This window comes from Schistocerca gregaria, chromosome 5 (assembly GCF_023897955.1).
Source record: "Schistocerca gregaria isolate iqSchGreg1 chromosome 5, iqSchGreg1.2, whole genome shotgun sequence".
NCBI classification, from domain to species: Eukaryota; Metazoa; Arthropoda; class Insecta; order Orthoptera; family Acrididae; genus Schistocerca; species Schistocerca gregaria.
In genome coordinates, this window is record NC_064924.1 from 215,494,614 (window position 1) to 215,516,230 (window position 21,617).

The following is a 21,617-nucleotide window of genomic DNA, read 5'->3' on the forward strand; positions in this document are numbered from 1 at the left end:
GGTATAGAGGGTGAGAAACTTAGTATGCAGAGGAAACAAAATGGCTCCAAATCCACTAGGCATCGAGTTTGGTAACAGTCACAGCTATCTTATTCCAGGCCAGATCTCATCAATGATAGTGGCTGGTGAGAGGTAATGTGCAAATCTCTTCACACCCCACGACCAAATATTTTCAGTGGGACAGAGACCTGGATAAAATATGATGGACAGAGCAATAAACGAACAATCTCTGAAATAGAGGTGGGCTGGGAGTGCACTGACAACATGTGATCTTTTGTTCTCTTCTTGAAAGAACGTCACTGAGACCTCAAAGATTGGCGACGGCCATGGCTTTGATACACTACTGGCCATTAAAATTGCTACACCACGAAGATGACGTGCTACAGACGCGAAGTTTAACCGGCAGGAAGAAGATGCTGTGATATGCAAATGATTAGCTTTTCAGAGCATTCACACAAGGTTGGCGCCAGTGGCGACACCTACAACGTGCTGACACGTGGAAAGTTTCCAAGCGTTTTCTCATACACAAACTGCAGTTGACCTGCGTTGACTGGAGAAACGATGTTGCAGCAGCATCGACTATCAGCTCGGAGACCATGGTTGCAGTTATCCTTGACCCTTCATCACAGACAGGAGCGCCTGCAATGGTGTACTCAGCAACGAACCTGGGTGCACGAATGCCAAAACGTCATTTTTTCGGATGAATCCAGGTTCTGTATACAGCATCATGATTGTCGCATCTGTGTTTGGCGACATCGCGGTGAACGCACTTTGGAAGCGTGTATTCGTCATCGTCATACTGGCGTATCACCCGGAGTGATGGTACGGGGTTCAATTGGTTACACGTCTCGGTCACCTCTTGCTCACATTGACGGCACTTTGAACAGTGGACGTTACATTTCAGATGTGTTACGACCCGGGGCTCTACCCTTCATTCTATCCCTACAAAACCCCACATTTCAGCAGGATAATGCACAAACGCATGTTGCAGGTCCTGTACGGGCCTTTCTGGATACAGAAAATGTTCGACTGCTGCCCTGGCCAGCACATTCTCCAGATCTCTCACCAATTGCAAACGTCTACTCAGTGATGGCCGAGCACCTGGCTTGTCACAATACGCCAGTCACTACTCTTTATGAACTATGGTATCGTGTTGAAGGTGCATGGGCAGCTGTACCTGTACACTTCATCCAAGCTCTGTTCGACTCAATGCCCAGGCGTATCAAGGCCGTTATGACGGCCAGAGGTGGTTGTTCTGGGTACTGATTTCTCATAATATATGCACCCAAATTGCGTGAAAATGTAATCACATGTCAGTTGTAGTGTAATATATTTGTCCAATGAATACCTGTTTATCATCTGCGTTTCCTCTTGGTGTAGCAATTTTAATGGCCAGTAGTGTATATCAGAAACGTAATTTCTGTTATCCAAACAAACCAGGATCTATCATTTAATATTCCCAATACCACATTCCATTATGCAAAATACTGGGCCTGGTGACTGCAGTCTACCAATATTCACAATCTTCGCAGCCTCCACACGTGGATATCCCCGTTATGATGAAGTATGCAGAGCTGCATCTAGACTACGTAGTGCCACCCACTTTGGGTGCACCTCTGTTTTCACACCGTTAGAGAGCTGCTGCATCGAGGGAAGCTGCAGCCGTGGTCACTGTACTGAGAATCCGTGGTGTTCCACAGTGTCTTGGTGGATAACTGTCTTGCTACAAACAAGATTCTTGTTACATTATGTGAATGCAAAATTCTGTGCTACTGATTGAACAGTATATATGTCCTGTTTGGCACGAAGCGCACAAGGCCAACAGACTATGGCCTACCTCACTCCATATATTCCATATTTGCATGACATTCGTCGGATGCAGACCAACACAAACAGCAACTTTTTGAAACGATAAAGTGAAGTCTCATGAGTTTACAATTATGCCACTGTAGGAATCCGACACATGCTGGTATAGTCTGTCTGCAAACAGAAGAACGAGAAGGCTAGAGAAGAGGGAAAAGAGAATTCTTATGCAGACAATAGGGTTTTGTCTCTGCCACTGATATGAGGGTAGATCCACTCTCCCCTTCCCATCCCCCAGCCCACTGGAATTCCAACCTTCCCCTTTCCCTCTCCCTGACATACTTACAATGGGTTCTTCAAACTCCCCAAAACTGTTCTGGTACAGATGAAGTATTTTCCCTGTCCCCAATCCACGATAGTCGAGATGGTCCACTTGCGTTAGGCGTCAGATTCAAAAAACGCAACAGCGCATTTGTCCTAAGCGAAAACAGAAGGAATTTTTTATAAATCTAAGATAACCAACTTATGCTAAATTAAAATGACAGACAGTTCAAAATGGAAAAGTGTACTTGTCCTCGGCATAGCATCCAGAAACTTCTGGTACTATGCTGAAATTCGTCACAGATTTCAACACACTTAATCTTTAAACAGTTTTGACGTAACTGTGCTACCATATGTAACTACCACCCCCGGACCACGACCGTCGACATGTTTGTGGTGTTCGAGTAGTAGCATGGACGTGTGGTGTTGTTAAATATGGAACAGTAACGATTTCACTTATTTAAACATTATTGCATTAAAGAAGGTACTTTCATTTGAACAATTTTTAGCATTTAAACAATCACCGTTACTTTTGCAGTTCCATGACTATGTGACTGAAGTATCACTGGCAGCTGAGGCAAGAATCATACGTCTAGGCAATAGCGATAGCGCACTTGGGAAGCGCTTCTTGCAGTGGTAGGTCATTAAATAAACCACTCGTCGCTCCCTGTCGGTTGCGTGTCCTGGGCAGAGCCTCTTTCCCGTCTCCACCCCTCGACTGGCTCAGGTGACGTGCTCAGGAATGGTTCTCTGACAGGTCCACTACTGGTTCGCCGTTTTCATTTAAAAAATTTGGTCTTGTAAGTGTGATCTGAAGCATGAGTGATGTATTTGATGTTTTTGTTTAAACAGTTTGATGCTTAAACAACTCTGCAGACATCTGCTGGTCCTATCACACCACTGAATACTGAAAGACATCTCTGAACATCTTACCAGGCTCGTGACGGCCAGTTGAGCTCTAACAAAATATTGTGTCTGGGTGGAAAGAGTGGACAGAAATTTATCACCTAAGTGCTCTTTGATCTATTTTGAAACTACATGTGTATGCTCTCTGCCTCATTGACGCCTGAACACCTGCATAGTGTAACGATACCTGTTTTTATCTTTTGCACTCAGCCAAGATCACCTTAGTGCATTTCACAGTAAATATGGTCTCGTACTATATGATAAAAAATGCTACAGTTTACAAACCTGTGTTCACAATCGTAGTACTATGTGAAACACTGATATGGTGAATTTTGTATATGTAAATTTAGATTCTGTAAAAGTTGTGTGAGTTGGTTTTAGTAATATAGTCCTTAAATAAATTTCATGACATATGCAATCTCAGGAAGTTTTGTTCTTGCCTGAAATTGCTGAGTTTGTGGATTGCAATAACAAACCACTGCTTCATCACTTGGATAGTAAAAGACATGTTCAGCTTGAGCAGGCATTGACTGGAGGGGAAACAGAGATTGTTGAAATTTACTTTTTAATAACAGCCACTATTTCCTTACCGGTTATGTCCAAATGAAACAGAACATCGTCAGAAATGCAGTTCCTAGTAGTTGATTTGTAACACTGCTCATGTATGATTACAGTGGCAATGCAATCGACAAACTGCTTGGCATTGCAAATTCCACAGTTCCTGACGATGCTCTTCTTAAATAGAGCGAAACCGATCTATAAAAGATACTGAGTGCGTCTTACGGCTGTACCGAAATACTTAACTGGCGAGTTGTTTGTACGATAATTTAGGTTAAACTAAAACTTTGTAGACCTTCACAGAACTTTACAGTACATAAAAAAAACTACACAAAGCACTGCAAGACCTCCCAAAAGTAATTTTAATACTTGTTGTGTTGCAAATTCCTTTGGAGATTGCGTATTTAGAAATTTTACTTGTCCTGGACGTATTTTCACAAAACAAGGATAACTGGTATAATAAAGAAAACAAACTATAATTACATTATTAAAAGCCATCGGATATCATAGGGCCTTTATAGCAAAATCCTGAGGAACAATACCAAAACAAACTCACCAATGTTGCCAGCGTAAGTCGAACTCGCATTTATACTGTAGAGTGCGACGTTGCCCTATATATGCGTATTCCTCTAAACGCAGCTTATTTTTCGAGCGACTCAAATCTGTTTTTATCTGCGGGGTTGGTGGTAGTAGCGAATGTGTTGCACTTTACAGAGAGGATATCAATAGTGACATAGTTGTTGTATGTCAACTTCTTTGTGATAAGTATGAAAATTAGACTGTTGTTCTAATTCTGAGGAATTATTTTCATTCTGCCAATTATTTGTAAACTGCTTTGTGTTACATTTGCAATACTTGTAAGTGTTTGTGCTGAAATGCAATCACTGCCTTCCCTCCCACTTACTTCAAGTAACTTTATACATCTCATTTGTCATCTCTGACTATCTATGCTTCTGTTTCATATTTTGAATCTACGAAAATTGAAAGAAAACCTAATTGTTTGTATAATTTTACCACTCGCGTTAGTTGTTGCGCCATTTTCCATATTAACTGATGAAATGTGATGTCTCTTGGCAGCCTACATTTTGCATCATCTTTAATTCTACTATATACAGTTCTTTTGTTGCTTCTATAAAGAAAGTCAACTACAACTTTTGGCGTAGAGTGAATTACAGTATTTCCACGTCAAAAAATACTAAGCACACCCACTCACACCCACCTACCCGCCTACCCACCCACACATCCGCTGACACACACGCGCGCACACACACACACACACACACACACACACACACACACACACACACAAACACACACACACAAACGTACCAAAAAGTGTTGTTTATGCCGTGAACTTAAAAGTCAAGTAGCACTTGTGCTGTCGGTAATGACCTTACATTGATCTCAGTCCCATAGTTTGTGTAAAGGATAGTTAAATATTCTTAATTTAATTATTCTGTCAAAACACATAAGCTCCATTAGCAAACCAAACACTTGTAATATTTATCGAAAATACGTAAGATTCAGCTAAGTTTCATTATTCTGTCAAAACACATAAGCTCCATTAGCAAACCAAACACCTGTAATATTTATCGAAAATACCTAAGATTCAGCTAAATTTCATTAATTTAAATCATCTTCAAATGAAACGAACGACATGCATTACTAATCAAAAATGTATAAAGGGTGTAACATCCATATTTAAAATTTATGTGAAGCAAATGTCAGCAACACGATGATTATGTCAAGTGTCATAATGTTATTTTCACATTGAATATCTGTCATAATATGTAAATCGTGTTACTCGCAGTATTCATGTGTAAAAGATATGTAAGAACTACATCATCAAGAGAGACACAATGTTTATCTATATTTTCGTGTCTAAAACAAAACCAGAAACTACATCAAGAAGAGACACACATTGTGTATGTCTGTGCTAAACTCGCATCTACACATCCAAAATGTGTGTCACAATACTTAAAGGGTGTTCTCATGTCGATTGTAAACTTGCTTGAGTTTATGTTATTCATGGTACAGACACCAAACTATGCGCCTTTGATGCTTTACAAGTTTTTCAGTAATACTTCACCTCACCAACAACCATTTTAAGGGACCCGGGAGGGGAGGGGGGTGGAGGGACAAGAAGCTAATGCATCACTTCTGCAATAGGAATGTATAATCACTGATATTGTCTGGCTGATATTGATTTTTATTCATTTGCTCTAGAGCTACTCAAGGTTATGCACAAAAACATTCTGAGGAAGATTACGACATATACCGATCAGATAATGATCTAGACTGTACTTCCTTTCCTTCCAATACCAATCTACTAAATACGAAATTTAGTCGTAGTTTTTCAAAATTTGAGGTGTAAATACACAACATAACCAACACAAGCAAACTGACCACATATCGTTCCAGAACCAAACAAAGTGTTTTGAAAGGATTTTTAATCTGTTGTATTATTCAAACTGTTTATTTTCGTAATATACATATATAAATTTTTGTAATGCTCTAAATATGAGATGTAAACACACGACAGGTCTGAAGAAAATGATGAAAACATTACAAAAGATAGAGAGAAAAATATGATAATTCGAAAATATAAATTTTGCACCAAATTAAAGTTAATTACCAAATATATAAAGATTACAATTATCAGAACACATACAGGTTGCTTATTATAACATGGAAGTATAGTGACAAGACCATTGATCATCGCCATGCAGGGTAGCCGCGTGGTCTAGGTCAGCTTGTCACAGTTCGAGTGGCTGCACCCATCGGAGGTTCGAGTCCTCCCTAAGGCATGTGTGTGTGTGTGTGTGTGTGTGTGTGTGTGTGTGTGTGTGTGTGTGTGTGTGCTGTCCTTAGCCTAAGTTAGGTTAAGTTAGATTAATTAGTGTGAGGTTCCATGACCTCAGCAGTTTGGTCACATGTCCTTATCACAGATTTCCAAAATTTTGATGATGAATGAAAAATCCATCTTGCACTAAATTAAATTATTTGCCAAAATATGTAAAATTTTAACTACAAAACAATTGTGGCACTAATGCCATAACTTATTTGTCCAATAAGATTATTTTAAAAAATACACAATTCGTCTACTGAGAAAATTTACAGGTGAAGCTACATTAGTCACCAATATCTGCATAGCACTAACATTTGCACAAACGATTCACACATTAAATATACCCAGAAGTTAATTATCTATGTCACTTATAAAAATACTCATGACGTGTTTATAGGCACTACTGATCTTGCAGGTTAATCGATGAGCTTTGTTTGATATCTGAACCACACTTTTAAAAAATCAAAACATATAAAAAATTGCTATGTTACATTACAAATCACGCAGTACTGCTGATGTGACTTCCAGCGTCACGTTACATTACTTTGACGTAGATAAGAATTCAAGGTTATATGCTTTCAAATACTTTACACAGTCATACAAACATAACAGTGACCTCATGCTGCGTATTAACTTTATTTTGCAATACAAACCGTTTATTATCTTCTACTGATAATGATAGTTAATGCAATTAGATACTGCAGACAGTACGACACTTTGGGTCTCCGCACATAGTTATGTTACAGAAAAACCGTAAAGAAATTGCCCATACATCATTATGTTACAGAAAAATTGTCATAAATTGCCCAACACACTGCTATGTTGTAGCCAGAATTGTAATAAATCAGTCCACACATCACAATTGTTACAAAAATTCATATGGAGCCAGCCCCTGTTATAGCAAAAATTGTAACAAATTATCTCACACATCGCTACATTACAGCATAATTGCCACAAAACCTTCTTACAAAAATTGGAACAAAGCTGCCCCTCAGCTGATCAATTAACAGCATGTTGGGTCTTGTTACAACAAGAAAAACAATCAGATTCATTATATCACATGTCCTGATTAGTATCCTATCCATGACATCACAAGCAATGCCACCTTTGCTATTATGCCATGTTGACATCTTGCATACATCATCAACTTGAATACTAACTTTGTCCTATGGCGTTCATTTTGGTGGTTGTTAAAATATGGCCCTTTGACTGTCTGTTTCATTTTCATGACCAGTATAATGCCAACATGATATCATGCATCCCACCATCTTAGATTATGAAACCATGCAGTCAAGCCCAGTGACCTGTGCATTGTGTTAAGATGACATTATTGTAAAGGGAGTCTTATGATCTCATGGATAGGGTACTGACCTGTACATGTTAATTCAGAAATCTGATCATGGATTTTCCTTGTTGGAGCACGTGTTGACTTTGTGGAATTGACAAGTGTCAACTAGCTGACTAATTGCCTTAGCTTGTTGGAACCAGTCACAGCTTGATAGAACTAGTCTCAGCATACTGAATAGGTGATGTATCAGGCAGTTTGTTTTAACTTTGTGTAAAAATGGTGATGTATAGTGCAACTTTGCTGTAACATGTCGAAATATATGGTAGCTTATTAAAAGTTTTGCTATAACTGGAAAAATGTCTCACAGTTCCGTGTAATAGGCTGATACATGTAGCAATTTGTTACAATTTTGCTCTAACATGATAATGTATAAGGTCATTATTTTACAATCTTTGTGTGCATATTAATGTAAAGGGTAGTCTATTAAAATTTATTCTGTAAGATACCTTATTGCTGTTACATGATGATGTCTTGTGGAATTTGCTAGAATTTCATTTGAAGTACATCTGTGCCTGAATACAAAATAAGGGAATCCACTAGCTGACAGGCATTGCCAACTAATGACAAATACACTGTTCTCTTCCGGTTTTCATTACTAACTGAGATCCAGTAGCTACCATCCATTGTCATATTATGTTAAATACACTGTCAGCTTCTGGTGATACAATATGGTTTAAAGACATAAAAGCTGCCACCCACTGCACATGCACTCTGTCAGCTATTGCTGTTGGCAACAGTTTTGAATACCACTGCACATAAACAGTTGGATTCTGATGTCACAGTACACTTTTAAGATCCAGTAGCTAACGACAACTCTGTTTCAGTTCGGAATGCCAATTTGTTTGTTTCAGCTGTCGCTGTTTGTCCTGATTTGATATTGTTTTGTTTCCATTTTCCACACTGTAAGTGGAGAGGAAAATATTTTCAAGTGCAAATAATATCAGATGCTTCAAAATTTGGGAGCTGTAGCAAGTGCTAGTAAATTGTACCTGGTTCTCAGAAAAACTCTGATGTATAAAAATTTTGAAAAATATCCAGTTCAAAGATGTAGAGGACCTTGGAGAGTCAAAGGAATGGGTTCTTGATTAGTAACAACAAACTAATAGAAAGTGTCCCCACAATAATTACAGATGTGAAGATGGATATTCTATTAACAGATGGGAAAGCTGGCAAAAAGTGGACAGACTAGTTTTTCACGGACACTGAATATTACTCCAAAGATTGTATAGGCAGTGGCTCCTTCGAGATCCAATGTTTAGGCGAGCCAAAGGTTGCGTTTCATTGGCAGGACACTTAGAAGATGCAACAAGTCCACTAAAGAGACAACTTACACTACACTCGTTCGTCCTCTGTTAGAATATTGCTGCGCGGTGTGGGATCCTTACCAGGTGGGATTGACGGAGGACATCGAGAGGGTGCAAAGAAGGGCAGCTCGTTTTGTATTATCGCGTTATAGGGGAGAGAGTGTGGCAGATATGATACACGAGTTGGGATGGAAGTCATTACAGCATAGACGTTTTTCGTCGCGGCGAGACCTTTTTACGAAATTTCAGTCACCAACTTTCTCTTCCGAATGCGAAAATATTTTGTTGAGCCCAACCTACATAGGTAGGAATGATCATCAAAATAAAATAAGAGAAATCAGAGCTCGAACAGAAAGGTTTAGGTGTTCGTTTTTCCCGCTCGCTGTTCGGGAGTGGAATAGTAGAGAGATAGTATGATTGTGGTTCGATGAACCCTCTGCCAAGCACTTAAATGTGAATTGCAGAGTAGTCATGTAGATGTAGATGTATTCATAGAACAAGGTGGCAGTGTTTACCATCAATAGCTTACAACGAACATCTTGTGAAGAAGGATATACTGTTGCTACTGCTATCTTATTTGTTTATAGAAGCAGAATGTACAAAAATAGTTCTAAACAAAATAATGTTTTCTTTGATTTGTGTCAAAACATATATACCTAAATACATAAACAGTTTTTCAAACAAAACTATTGTGTTATTTGCTTCCCACCCATACATGGGAAAAATAATAAGTAAGGCATTCAAATTGCTTTCAACACGGTATGTGGAACCCACATGCCTTTTGTGAACATAGTAATGTATGGAGAATTTTGTTGAATTTGCTGTAACATGATGATGTTTGGGGCAATTTTTCACAATTTTGCTATAACATGGTGATGGATAGGGGTGTGAAGTGGCATGTTATCTCCTGTCTGCCACTGCATAGGATGGATAGAATTATCTACAGAAGATGACAAAACAAACTTTTTGCATTGCAGCATGAGGTTAATACTCTTGTCTGAAGGGTCATTACAATGTATACTGATTGTGATATCGTTTTTAGCCGAACTAAGACGAGGTTTTGACACATTTATACATGGGAATAACGTTATTTACTTTGGTACAAAGATTAGTATATTCACGTCTGAAACTCGACATTAAGCTTTGAAAGTCAAGTTAGCGGTAGTACTCATGTGAAGCTTGTAATGTTACAGAACAAGGTTTTATGTATGTTGATGTCCTCAGAGTCTGGTGAAGATATCGAACTAAGTTCATTGGCTAACATGTAGGATAGATCAGTAGTCCTAAAAAGCGAACTGCACGGATTCTGATAAGTAATAGAGACAACATAGCTTTGGAGATTTTATACATCATAACGAGAAGATGAATATGCCACCTCACATACTTTGACGAAAATGAACAGATTTGCCTATTGAAATGTACAGTCTGCAATGCAGAGGGATGACACTCAGTCGACAGTATTAACACGCCAAACCTAAATCCTTCTCATCAATGAGAAAGAGGTGAAAAACGCTGCTGGAGGAAACATTTTAGTTTGGGGGTGGACGTGAGTTATTCCAATATGGCACAAGGACGATGTAACGCATTTAAGGCGATCCAAGGCAACTGACAGTGAGCGCTCTGGGCGATGCATGGACGAGAACAGGTAGCAAGCCAGCACTGCTTGCTATGGAAAGAATCTTTAGAAAACTCGTTGGGGAATTTCCAGATGAATACAAAAGGCCAGCGATGCAGTTGATCACGTGGAAGGCGTGTGGTATGTTCGTGGTGTCCACATGTAACTTTAAGGCGTCTGGAGCAGGTACAAACTGTCCGATTGGCTGAAATGAACTAGGAGCGAGTAAAGTGCCGAAATTTCTACGCAGTTTGATGGTAGGCAGAGCTAGTTTCCACAAGATGAAAGAACGCTGCTACTGGTGGGGAAAAGCCGTGATGTGGAGCACAAAAAGAACCAGATGAGGCACAGTTTTGCTACGAGAGACACAAGACCGAAAATTTCGAGGACTCTCCACTGAAACAGCAGAAAAGGGCGCTCTGTATGACGCAAAGGAAGAATTTTGTGTGAACACTGCATTCACTTCGTCTGACATTCAGCTAGATGTTAACTGTGGCATTGTTGAGCTCCAACAGCAAAGAAACGAAACCGCCATCTAGTTAATTGCTCTTGCGAGAACTGAGAAGGCAGTGTAATATGCACACTGCTCCATCCATGCACATGCATATCGCCATATTTCAAGGCTAACAAGAAACATAGGACAGTTTCTGCTGATAAAATCAGCAAAAAATTTGATAAGCTTTTATAGGACTCTCAGGGGATGGGAGCAGTCATGCAGCCAACAACTCATCACAGCTAAGGCAAATACCGCTAGCAGAGGCATAAACTTGTTGGTTCCCCAGCTTGCGTCTGCTGTGAGCTCAAGCAACCTTAAGTAATCTTTTACTCAGTTTTTAAGAAAACAAAACCATACTGTGTAGACTTGATTGTCATCCTAAATAGTATCAAACATAGAACCGGAATAGGATGATTTGTCGTAATATTGGCCAACTTCAGGATGCAGTAGTAAGAATAATTTTGTATAAAACTGATATTGTTTGTGTTCAGTATTATTTCGATTAAACAGGACATAATGCGTTATCTTGACAACTGTCCTAACCTTGTATTGTTACAACCTATGTAAATTCGTGTACTTACCTTGACAATAATCCTGAATTAAAAGTAGTTCATGTGCAGCTAAACACCGTTGTGCTCTGTCATAGAATGAGGGTCCACTCTCAACCCCAGTGATTTATTCTATAGACGCTAACACACTTACTGGGTGTTTTTGCTGATGTCTGACGATAGAGAAAAAGAGTGGTCAGATATGTTCTACACAAAGTTTCATAATAGCGGAAACTTCCAGTGTGTAACTTGTGTTTAATTTCTGAGACAGACTGGCAGACAAGTTTTTCTCCCAATGGGGAAACATTCCAGCCGGTGGACTGCGCAACAAGAATTGCAGGAAATATATTACGACTACTTACACTCAAGCGCCAAAGGAACTGGCAATGGCATGCGTATTCAAATATAGAGATATGTTAAGAGGCAGAATGCGGCGCTGTGGCCGGCCACGTCTGTATAAGACAACAAGTGTCTGGCGCAGTTGTTACATCGACTACTGCTGCTACAGTGGCAGATTATGAAGATTTAAGTGAGCCTGGACGTGGTGCTGTAGTTGGAGTATGAGCGAGGTAGCGATGGAGATTTTTCCGTACGACCATTTCACGAGCGGACCGTGAAAATCAGGAATCCAGTAAAACATCAAATCTCCGCTAATACTGCGGGACAAGCTACGACTGAAGAGAATCGTTCAAGGTGACAGATGTGCAACCTTTCCGAAAATTGCTGCAAATTTCAATGTTTGGCCATCAACAAGTGTCAGCGTGCGAACCATTCAAGCACACATCATAGATATGGACTTTCGGAGCCGAAGGCTCACTCATGTACGCTTGATGAATTCACGATACTGTGCTTTACGCCTTTCCTGGGCCCGTCATCACCGACATTGGACTATTGATAACTGTAAACATGTTGCCTGGTCGGACAAGTCTCGTTTAAGATTGTATCGAGTGGATGAACGTGTACGGGTATGGAAATAATCTCATGAATCTGTGGACCCTGCATGTCAGCAGTGGACTGTTCAAGCTGTGGGAGGCTCGGTTATGTTGTCAGGCGTACGTCTGGATACAACTCTAGCAGGTGACACGTACGCAAGCATCCTTTCCGATCATCTGCTTCCATTCATGTTCATTATGCATTCCGACGGACTTGGGCAATTGCATCAGTACAATGTCACCCCTCAAGTCCAGAATTGCTACAGAGTGGCTCCAGGAACACTCATCTTAGTTGCCGCTAGCCACCAAATTTCCCAGGCGCGAACATTAATGAGCATATCTCCGATGCCTCGCAATGTGCTGTTCAGGAGAGATCTCCACCACCTCGTACTCTTACGGATTTATGGACAGCCCTGCTGGATTCATGGCGTCAGTTCCCTCCACCACTACTTCAGACATTAGTCGAGTCCATTCCATGTCGTGTTGCGGCACTTCTATGTGCTCGCGGCGTCCCCACATGATATTAGGCAGGTGTGCCTGTTGCTTTGTCTCTTCAGTGTATGTTAAATGCCAGCCGGGGTGGCCGAGCCATTCTAGGCGCTACAGTCTGGAACCGTGCGACCGCTACGGTTGCAGGTTCGAATCCTGCCTCGGGCATGGATGTGTTTAATGTCCTTAGGTTAGTTAGGTTTAAGTAGTTCTAAGTTCTAAGGGACTGATGACCTCAGAAGTTAAGTCCCATAGTGCTCAGAGCCATTTTTTGTATGTTAATTAACATCGACTGCTGCAGATAATGCTTCTACTAAATTAATAAGGATGTCCCATATCTTTTAGAAACAAAATGTGGAAACATGTTTAAATAGCTAGACAGAACCAGCTACTTGCATTTTTATAATTTATGGTATTACGCTATGTCTTCAATATGATAGCAGTGCCTCTCTTATACGGTATAGTGCGTCTTATGTCTGTAACTAGAGACGTAATCATTTTATATTTAACTATGACAAAGTGCACTAAAAGGACGCGTTTATGATAAATAATTCTTGAGTGGTAGCTCTGAAACGCTATACTGTCAAAGCATACAAAATCTACCAAGAAAAACATCAAACGCGAGAAACATTTAACTATTGGTATGCAGCTTTCTGTCATTTTATTGTAACAAATCGCACCTAAAAAGATGCATTTTCCAGAGACCGTCAGTGTGGCGGCTTATCTTTATACCATGTATACAATGAAACAAAAAACAACAAATATAGAGTTTCAATTCCCTATGACATAATACAATATGGCGTGTGCTAAGCAAAACCGGTGTTTCTTCTCATTGAGCACGTTCATCTTCCCAAGGCAAAAATCTGACATGGTTGATTCTTTCTTTCACGCTTCGCAACATAATGGAACAAGGAGCTGCGTTGAGGCCCACTAGAAAGACAGACCGTGGCGCTTACCTCACAGCACGTGACACTGCAGGTCTTACGAGTGCCAGAAGCTATTTTCGGCGGGAGCGAGTAACTATTACAGAAGCGTTTAACAAATCTAGAGTGCACGTTCAGACACATACAAGCTCTCGAAAGCACACTACAAAGGTAAGACCATTAGTGGGTATCTTTTCAATTTCATATTGATTTCCCGAGGTGGCTGCACGGAGCCCAGCGTTCGCGAAGTGTGGCGGCCAAGTCGACTATTGTGACGTGACGAGTTCTTTGAAAGGCCCGTATTTCTCGTGGGCCTCGAATTGCATGCGGTGACATCACCAGCTCCTTGTGCAGCAGTGCCTTCACGTCCTGTGAGAGGATGCCTTAGGGTGGCTTGCAGGGTACAGATGTAGATATAGAAGTGATCATGGATGTATAATACATAGTTGGCAGTCTCTGCAGCTGTCTCCAGATCAGACTGATAACGAAATATGTTAGCAAAGCCAGCCAAAGGAATACCCTATTCAAGATCAAATCAGTTACGCTCTCTGTTGGGGTCTTCCTGTGGCCGGCCGGAGTGGCCGTGCGGTTCTAGGCCGTACAGTTTGGAAACGAGCGACCGCTGCGGTAGCAGGTTGGAATCCTGCCTCGGGCATGGATGTGTGTGATGTCCTTAGGTTAGATAAGTTTAATTACTTCTAAGTTCTAGGCGACTGATGACCTTAGAAGTTAAGTCGCATAGTGCTAAGAGCCATTTGAACCATATGGTTCTTCTCGTGAAAGTTAGCAGTCATGACTAAAACGTGTTGACAGTTTCAACTATGATTAAAAGTGGAATCCGGCATTGGAAATATTTATATATCATATAAAGCGGTACTTTTGCTATGTTGAAAAGAATCTGTGACATATATCCTCTACAGGTGACTACAGTAGCATATGCCCTTTGTGGTATTTCTTTCAAAATATTTTTTCGTGTCCACGCATACAGCTGGCTCGCTATTCTTGTACGTAAGGTGGACGGTAGAGGTTTAACGTCATTCTTTATGGTTAGCACCGAAAATGCTTGATGTTTTCAGCAGTCATAATATTAGCAAAGACAAAATTTGGTTACGGATGAATTCCGCAATTTTAGGCGATATAAGACGCTGTGAATACTGAAGTTCCACATCATCTTGTTTATTGATTTAAACTCGTCCTAATGTTGGCGGCTCACCGAAAACCGGCTGAATCATATTCAGTGCAATTTTAATTTAGGCACGCAGACACACATAGAACTGAATCCCGATTTGGATATAAATCTGTTTAATTAATCTCATAATTGGATCAGCGTGTTCAACATTAAGATGAATGTGATCGGATACTTAATTTGTCTTATTGTACAGTAAGTACGTAAAGAAATCCTACTCAATATTTTAACTACAATGAGCAGTTAACCGACCATTAACTATCTGGTTATGCAATGTGGTTTCGCAACAGCCTGTGACTACGATTCTAATCATATTCCCGTCGATAAACAACTTGCAGTAGTTCCCACATAAATGGAAACAACCCAGTGTTTAGCAACACAGTACTCTGCAACATATCCAAAGTCAATGTATCTCAAAATGTCACAGCTTAAGACAACACACCTCAGGACAACGCATCTCAAAACAGCACCCGTTAAGACAGAACAAATCAAAATTGCTCGCAGCAACGCAGTTCAAGACGACACAATTTAATACAAGTAAAATTGTTGAGGCTTTCCTGGATGTTTGTTGACGCACGACCTGCTGGATTTAGTCGTGTGGTCTTCGGCCGACGTTTCTCTCACGATTTTACTAACGTCTCGATAGCATGAGAGGCTGGAATTGTCAAATTACCATCAGAAATGGAGGGTAAGCCTTTGACTAAGCCAGCTACTCGTGATAGAGAAAAGCGAAAAGTCGTTAAACAAATAACGGCTGAAAATCCCTAGACAAAAACCGCCAGCAATATGTCAACACAACGTACTTCAACACAAAGCAGCCTGACACAACACAACCCTAGACAATGAAAGCTGGACGTTAATATTTCTTTGGAAAGTTGTCCACTGATTCTGCTATGGTGTGCATACACAAACCTTGAGTGTGAGATGTTATTATTGTGTGTAGTAGTGGGTGAACAGTTGCTGAGAGCAGTCGGAAGCCGTTGGGCGCAGCACTAGGTGGAGAGGGGCCGCTAGACATGAGAGACCGCAGCCTGCCGCGATCGTGCGTGTAGCGCCGGAGGAGACTCATATTAATTGAGAATTAATGTTGATTTGCCTTTTTGCTGCACATAGTTGTTGCTTACTTGCGCGCTGGAGCGGTTTTGTCAGATTTGTGTATGAATACATTGAGAGTAATATTCGTATCTTTGTTGCGGCCAAAGACGTGAATATTGTTTGTGTACATTGTGGTGGAATAGTTGTTGCTAATTATACTATCGAAGGAATGCAAATGTCTGTTAAACTTTGTGTATTGTGTTTATTTCATCAATGTCATGGATATGATAAATTAAAAGCTGTTATCGGTTTCTTTCGTTTTTACACTGCTTAAGGCTTGTTGACAAAAACCCCTCCTATTCGTTAAGTTTCTATAAAAAGATATGGCAATAGTTGTATCAGTAGTTGTGACCATGTATTGCACTCTGCGTGGATAGGAGTATTTGTTTTGAATTATTTTTGCATATTGCTGGTCACGCAGTTGCAAGAGCAAAACGAGGTAAGTTGTTTGTACAGGAGCATCGCAATATAGTTGTTAGGAGACGTTAGAGAATGTCTTAACACCTCATTTATAGAGATTTACAGGCATGGTAATTAATTCCTGTTTTTTTCCTCTGTCAGAATACTATTATTGTCAGCGGTAGAACTTCACACATTTCCGTAGGTCTTTTAAAATTTTACAACTATCACCTGTCTACCTATCAGTGGTAATCAATCAGCAGTTATTGCATAGGATTTTTATTGTTTGCTCCTGATTTCACATTAATTCAAAATTTTTATTTCAACAATTTTCGGCTCAGAATTTGTTTATGTATTTTGTAACAGTGAAGTGAACAGTTTTGTATTGAGATACTTGTTTTGCATTTTGTGACATTTTCTTTATTGCTACAATGACAATGAAAACTAGAATACAGGTAGGGATAGGCAAGAGTGTAGAGGCAGCACCAAACTAAACTTCGAAAAACTTGAGATGAAGTGTAGAAAATTCTGCTCACGATAATGCAGTCGGGGAACTTTCGAACATTACTGTGAATAACCAGAGCTTAGACTACGATTTGCCAATTACTAGTGATAAACTGCAGGCAACCACTCGCTATTCAGGAGATCAAAATACCATGACACAATTCCATTTGGTTATGAGAGATTCAGATATAGCTTCATGGTGAGATCAAAGAGTCATGTAACAAACAGGAACAAAATTTCAAGCTACAGGAGGAGAAAAAATTGTTTCGTGACGAAATAAATGACATGATCAAGCAGTCTAGTAGCAAACACGAATAGAACTTCAAATTGTTTCTTCACGAGACACATGACAACTTAAATCGTAAATTCGAGGAGATCTCAGAACGGTTGAAAACTCTGCTACGTGATGAACTCATGTCTGATAATAATAATCTTGATATTGTTGAGCTGAGACAACAGAGGTCACAACAAAAATTGCAAATATAGGAATTAGCACAAAAGTTCGAGTCATTACAGTTACAGACTAACACAGAAGTTTGAAAGCCGCAAAATCAATTGATGACTGTTGCAAATCAAGTCGAACAATTATCCGAGGAACTGACGCAAACAAACAACGATTCAGATAAATGGTCAGATGGTATTCAACCGTCTCCGTTTGCTGATTTTCGGGACTCTGCAACTTTTTAAGGAAGCGCAGATGTCGATAAATCAGCAAAACAAACGTGACGTAACAAAGATACAGGAACAACTTGCCGATGTCGAAGAAAAGGTTGGTTGCTATAACGATACCAGTAGGTCCGACCATTATCACGTTGGAAATCACAACGAACACACTAATATTGCAAATGGCGATCACTTCTGCCGCGAACGTGATATTTTTGCACCGCATAATGACTGGAATGCGAGTTATAGTATGAGAAAAAACTCATCCGTACAGAAAACCGATGGTTTTGACTACAAACATTTTCTCACAGCAAAGAAATTAAATTTTTTTTCGCAATGCTAGTAATCAAATTCACCCAAGGGAGTGGTTACAATACTTTGACTATTCTTTGCCACCAACACGGCCAGATGGCCACAAACTTTTACTCATTTTGCACTGATTTCTAACGAGATTCCGCGACAAGAATAAGACCGATAGCACTTGTATATTATGCGTACGGTGATTTTAATCGCTTACTGGTCTGAAACAACTCAAGATCGCGTGAAACATTATTATGACGAAAAATTATGAATGATCGAATTTTTCAATTCCTGTGCAGTACATGATGGACATGAACAGGTATTTAACTAATCTTCACAGTCCGTCGCAATTAATCCACATTTGTTTGACTAAATTACCTATCAGGTTACGCCACATAGTTTTGACAGGACGTTGTAAGGATGACTTGGAAGCTTTTAAAGCTCTTTTGTAAGAAGCTGAATATGATAATGATGATCATACAAAAAGAGACAATAATTATCAGCATAGGGAAAATTACCGTCAGAGGCGTAGATGGAATTCGCGTGAACGGTATGATGAGAGACGAGATGAAAACTGGCATGATATAAGAAATCAGCCCACAGTAAAGATTTTCAGACGCTCGAGAAATGATTCCCGGGACGTCGGATTTATCAGTGCAGGAATACAGGCTGCGGATCGCGTGAACATGGACGGTGTGGCAATGTAGACAATTTTAGACGCAATAGTAATGACACATTAAATCGAAATTGGCATGACCGCACAAACTTTGATACCGAACATGGTGCTCAGGTTGTAGAAATCAGGACATTGAGCCCATGGGACAGTAATACTACTGCTGTAGAAATCAGACCGTCCAACCCATGCAACAACTCCAGGCAAAACAAATCGACACAAAATTGACTAACAGCCACGCTTGCCAACGAAACGTTTGCGGTTGCCGAAAGTCTGCATACGAACCATTGTAACATAGTAGGTTTTGACGACATTAAATGCACAGTGTTACAATAAAATAATCACGGTGAAAATAAACTTGTACATCTTATTGTAAAAATTTCCATAGGAAACGTTTCACTTTCTGCTCTACTTGATTCTGGTAGCCCATTTACTGTGATTAGTGAGACGGTGTTCAGTAAATGGGGTCAATCATCTGTTTGTTCAACTTTGCGACTATTAAGATCTACACTGAAAAGAGTGATTCAAGGAAACGATGTAGATGTGTGTAATCAGACTTCGTAAGTGTTCATGCGTCAGGACACAAATTTTCTGAGAATTTTCTGATATTGCCTCTTGTCAACAGAATCAATTCTGGGAGTGGAATTTTTATTTGAATGTAAAGTGATATTAAATTTTTGCGATGCTGAAGTAATGTTACAAGTGAATCATGTAGCAGTAGCTTAAATTTCAAGTTTCGTTGACAAAGGAAGATGAAGATGTGAACTGTTTGCGTTTTCTCTTTCTGCTTGAGGCCCAAAGCTCACTGAATCTGAAAGACATAACATTTCATTGGGAAGACTCTATTAGCAAAAAAAGGCTAATTAAAAACAAAGTACTCAGATATGAATAGCTTCTGATGCAGGCACACATGAATTATTCGAAATTTTAAAGTCACATTGTGAAGTTTTTCTCACAAGACAGTGCAGAAGGCTGGACCTTCGGGAAGCAGCAGAAAAACAGGGGACATGAAGTAGAGACGCATGGAATAGGTTGGGCAGCCATGATATCCAGAACAGAGTGGAGAAGAAATAAAGAAATTAGGTATGTAATGGATATAGAGCAACCTGTCGTGCAAAGAATTGAGAATAGAGCTCTTCAGTGGCATGGTCTTGTACGGCGAATGGAGCAAGGACAATGGCCAGAAGCAATCCCAGAATGGTCGGAGGAAGCGTGGACGGCCGAGATTGACTTGCATAGCTACAATAATTGTACTGATAAGGTAGAGAGAACTGAGAAGCTGCCATAACCGTGAAAGCTGGTGGATAGGAATATGGCGCAACAGCTGAATGGTAGAGAAGCCCTTAAAAGTAAGTTTATTTGCAGTGCTGGTATACACTGAAATAGTTTCAGCACAGTATCGCAGCATGTCATATCAGGCAGTTAAACGTCGTCTGGGATAGTCTGACACAGCTGTAACATTTCCGCTGCTACTCTAAACGAACTGCTCGTCAAGTCGCATGCTGTGGTATTATGGAGCGGTGATTACAATGTGTACCAGGCATGGACTTGCATACCTGCAAACACTCAGAAAGTTAGCGACGTAACTTCATTTTTTGGAGGTGATAGTTAAAACTTTATTACTACTCCTCATACAAGAAGCCTTTCACGAGTGATGTAGTTTATGATCTCTCCAGACACATCCTTCTGGGTTCTACAGTTCTGCTTGCCGATAGCACAGAAGAGTATCAATCTCAGCTGATTGGGACATTTCAGGTTTTATGATGCGCCGCTGACTTTTCTGATGGAAAAGTGTTACAAAAAATTAGGACCTCGCATATTCTGACTTATGGGAATTTTTGAACTGTAAAAGAATCGTTCGGAAAATAAATCGCATGTGTGATGTTGCCGCCGAGCCGTCATTTCGTGTACCACCCCACAGCCCTTAGGACTTTTACGAGGCACTAAATGTATTCTATTTATGGAGCTAGCGTTTTACTAGCGCGCTCACTGCGCCCGTTAATTTTACGTGAGACTCTCTTTCTGGGAATAAGGGTCGGTCGATGAGCGGTGGCGGGCGCTCCCGTCGAAATAACGGCCTTTGTGCTCCAGCGGAGCTATTTACTGGCCAGCGGCGGGGAATCCGACCCGGCTGCAGTCCCGGTCCCACTTCCGCCTTCTCCCAACACGCGCGCGATACGTTACTCCTGAGCGTAGGTGACCGCAGGGTGGGGTGAAATTTTCTAATTCTTCGAATCTGCGGGTATATATTATGTATTCGCTACAAAATGCTTAACGTTATTTAGCAATCATTCTGTTAAACAACCCCCACTCCACACACTTCCCCCAAAATTGTAGAAAGCTATTCTGTTTCAATGCTATTTTATCCATGTTGGATCCCGTCATCTTTGCGACGGTGAAAGATTTTTGGTAAATAACACAACCATTCACACATACCTAAGTTTTTTTTATTCGTGATGTAGGAAGACGTGAGGCAATACTGACCCTATGACTTTTTTGAGAAAATAGGTTAAGGAGAGACAATCCCACATTTATAGCAATTGTAGACTTAGAGAAAGCTTTTGACAATGTTAACTGGAGTAATCTCTTTTGACATTCTGAAAGTAGCAGGGGTAAAATACAGCAGCGAAAGACTACAGAAAACAGACGACAGTCACAAGAGTCGAAGGACATGGAAGGGTAACAGTGGTTAAGAACGGAATGAGA